We start from the raw sequence: 3,821 nt of genomic DNA, 5'->3' as shown, positions 1-3,821 counted from the left end.
AAATGAGTGTCACAGCGTGTTCAGAAGAAGAGAAGTTTGGTGGCCGTGGGCTCTCCAGCAAGGCTTGGTGGGGCCATCCATGGGGTGCCAACCACGAGCCGGCTCTGTGTATCGATCCCTCTACCCCATCATGTTCAATCTGTACCATACCTGTGGCCGAGGGGCAGGGGAGCTTAGCAGAACCTCCCGCTCACAGAGCTCAGCCCGTGCCGGGCACTGGGTTCCAGGAGGTTCTTGAGCCAATGGTTGACGATGACGTTCGTTGTAGGAGGGCTGTTCAGGAGACTGAAGCCATGGAAGAAAAGTAATTTATTGTCAGGTGCTGAGTATATAACCAAGGGAACCAGATCCAGACCCCAGGACCCCAGGGACTAGGAGCCCAGGCAGACGGCCCAGCCTGGACCCGGTTGTGCCTCTGAGTGGCCGTGTGTCCTTGGCACAGTCACAGCTTCCGCAGCTATTGATTGTAGGATCGAGGTAAGAAGATCTACTTCAGAGGGCTGTTGGGAGGACGAAATGATGCGATACATACGCACTTGCTTAGCACAGGACTGGCCTATAGAAGTCACTCGATAAATTATTTCATGAGCTTCCTTCTGATGCCGGGTCTGTGAGAGACTTAGTCTCTTGCTTCATCCACCGAGATACCATTTTCTCACCCTCCTTAGTGTTTCTTCTTCCCACAACTTTGGTCTCGGTTACAAAGTCTTGTGAGGTCCATACAGAATGACAGGGACAGGAGCCCACCCAAGAAGAAAGGTCTATTTCAGTTGCCAACACGGTTTACGTTAGAGCCTGGGTAGACCTTGCTGACTGTGGCCACTGAATGGCACTGGAATAGGTGACCGCAGCCTTTTGGGGACCCACCTTATCTAAACACTTTGAAAAATCATAAGGATGTTAGGGCTCAAGATAAAAAAAGAAATGCATAGGGGCGCCTGGTGGCTCAGTCGATCAAGTGTCTGACTTCGGCTCAGGTCACGATCTCACAGTTTGTGAGTTCGAGCCCCGCATCGGGCTCTGTGCTGACCGCTTGGAGCCCGGAGCCTGCTTTGGATTCTGTGTCTCCCTCTCTCTCTCTGCCCCTCCCCCACTGACTCTCCCCCCACCCCCCTCAAAGACAAAAAAAAAATTTTTTTTAAACATTAAAAAAAAGAAAAATAAATAGCTAGAACAACACAGCCAAGAAGAATGAAAATCAATTGCTATTCAGACTCCTATTTGAATCTCAGTTATGATAAATATTTGCTTACTTAACGAAGATTCTATATCTTGCAGTGGGTTATTATAGGAGAGGACTGATGGCATCTGAGCCCCGGCTGTGAAACGCTAGCAGTTTATCCTTTAGGGACATAACGAAAGCAGAACCCTTACCCAAGCCAGCCAAGACTGTCCTTGAGCCCCACTTCATGGACCGTGCCCCACTTCGAGCGTCTGTTAATGGTTTGTCCTTGCTTCCCAGCAGCGGTAGGGCAGGGACACCCACGTTCGTGACCATTGGAGGAAAGGGGTCTTTTCCACTGCAGCTGCTGACCTAAAGAAACTCACGGAACGTTAGCAGCCAGGGCCACGGAGATGCCTTTAGCCGGCCGTGGTGCGCAGCTAAAACACAGTGGACGTGTGTGAACCCTACAGAGAGAAGGACCCGTGGCTCTCAGCCCTCTTTTCCAATGCCCGGGGTTTATTTTGGCTCTGGGCACCAGACCCTCCTGGGGATAGAGGAACCTTGTGGACCAGGGCAGGGAGGAGGCATTTGAAAACCACAGGGTTTGTGATGAGACAGCGCAAAACAAACCTGACCAAAATGCTGAGTTTAGGGTGGGTCTGGCGGGGTGGGTTTCAGGGGATCCCATGACCGTCAGGGGTAGTGTGCAGAGCTGAGCACACCCAGATTCCGAGTTCCTGGCAGACATCGATTTCCTGAGAAATATTCCACAAAGTGATCACACAGCTTTAGCTAAATGGCCCTCATTAGATACCCCCTCCCCCCCCCCCCCCCCCCCCCCCGCTAACCACAGGCAGCAGCTTTGAGGTTGTTGAATTTGTACATGAACAAATGTTCCTAAAGCCCAGGAGAGGTTCCCATTTGCCTCCCCAGCCCCGCCCAGGTTCTCTGGGCTTGTGAGCCTCAGTAATGGCCCCTGCACACACCAGGCCTGCATACGTCCATCCCCGGCATCCCTGGGGATGCCACCAAGCTCTCCGATGGGCTGGAGCCTCACCAGAGTCTATCACCTCTAGCTGCTAAGCCTCCCGGAGCCTGCAGGGAGGTGATGGAGGTGGGACAGAGAGATGCGGATGTGAGGCTGAGTCTCTGGCGGGGCCCAGTCCTGAAGAAGCATGCTTCCAGGCGGGAGGGACTGTGCACCATCAAGTCCTGTCTTCTCGGCAGTCATCTCTCAGTTGGCCACCATAATTCTGCTGGAACGGGAGAGGTAACCCCCCACATGGCTGTCCAAGGATTCCATGGATTGACTATTATCTGCATTATGCTTCCTGATCGGCAGGGCTAAGGGGGAGCCTGTGGCTTGGCTTCCCAGGTCCCTTAACCACCTGTTCACACGCTTGGGCTCTGGGCCCTTAGGACCTTAACTGGGTAAAAGGTCAACGGTCACCCTCTGTCACTTCCAAGCTGCCCCCACATCCCCCTCCCATCAAACAAAACAAAACACAACACACAAGCAAACAAAAGCCTTCCAAATGCCCAGACCTTGTCTGCTTCGGGAAATTCAGTCTTGACTAACGGAGAAGCCACCAGATTCAAGGGGCTTGTGAACGCAGGTCTTCTGTCTGCTTCCTGATTGTCAGTGTCACCCCGTGACATCGCTTGGCTTGTGGACTTCAATAAGAAGCAGACAAAACTGCCAGGCCTGGGGTTAAGCGTCCAACTTCGGCTCGGGTCATGATCTTGCAGTCCGTGAGTTCGAGCCCCACGTCAGGCTCTGTGCTGATAGCTCAGAGCCTGGAGCCTGCTTCGGATTCTGTGTCCCCCTCTCTCTATGACCCTCCCCCGTTCATGCTCTGTCTCTCTCTGTCTCAAAAATAAATAAACGTTTAAAACAAAAATTTAATAAAAAAAAAATGCCAGGCCTAAGTGGCCTGGGTTCGGAAACCTGTCCGGGCGGCCCCTCCTTCCTTCCACGCTTCTGTGGGAAGGCGGCAGGCCTTTCCAGGGGAACCCTGGTTCCATCCCGCCATCGTTAGGGGGTCTGGTTGGGCAGGTTGGCCATTACCAACCACACGGAGGCCATCTCCTAAGCTTAAGACTCTATGCTTCAGCGAGTTCCTTCTGGGCGGCCGGCGGGGTGAAGGCAGAAAAAGGAGCCACAACCTGACTCACACCCTGCGCTGCCTGCAGGTTTCCAGGTAAGGCCGGAAGCTCGGAAGTCTTTCCTCTTCGAACCGTTCACTAGCAAGAAGTAGTAGCCAAGGACTCAGCTTCCGTTTTCCCCTTGCCCAGCGCTCGGGGTGACGTGACCCAAGATTACCCTCCTGGACGGCCTCCGTTTGGACCTTCCGGGTGGGGATGTGGCCTCATCCATCCTTGTATCTTCAGGCCTTCACACAAAATGTCGCACAGAGTAGGTTCCAGATATGTTGAGTGGGCGATGAGGGAGGGAGGTGAAATGCCCAAGGGAAATGAGGAAAGAAAGACTAGTTACCGGGGCGCCTGGGTGGCTCAGTCGGTTAAGCGCCCCACTTCGGCTCAGGTCACGATCTTGCGGTTTGTGAGTTCGAGCCCCGCGTCGGGCTCAGGGCCTGGAGCTTGCTTCGGATTCTGTGTCTCCCCCTCTCTACGCCCCTCCTCTGCCCACGCTCTG

The 3,821-nt window shown here is 53.8% G+C and overlaps 1 long non-coding RNA gene across 1 annotated transcript; it reads right to left on the bottom strand.

Annotated features, from left to right (window-relative positions):
- Nucleotides 1-290: 290 nt before the first annotated feature.
- On the bottom strand, nucleotides 291-2,862 carry LOC122472426. The gene is made up of 3 exons (XR_006294432.1): nucleotides 2,223-2,862; nucleotides 1,375-1,920; nucleotides 291-500 (listed from the first exon to the last, which is right to left on the bottom strand). It is a non-coding gene; the product is annotated as an uncharacterized LOC122472426 (long non-coding RNA).
- Nucleotides 2,863-3,821: the final 959 nt, after the last annotated feature.

Source organism: Prionailurus bengalensis, chromosome B4 (genome assembly GCF_016509475.1).
Source record: "Prionailurus bengalensis isolate Pbe53 chromosome B4, Fcat_Pben_1.1_paternal_pri, whole genome shotgun sequence".
NCBI lineage: Eukaryota > Metazoa > Chordata > Mammalia > Carnivora > Felidae > Prionailurus > Prionailurus bengalensis.
This window is presented reverse-complemented; position numbering and strand designations above follow the sequence as displayed.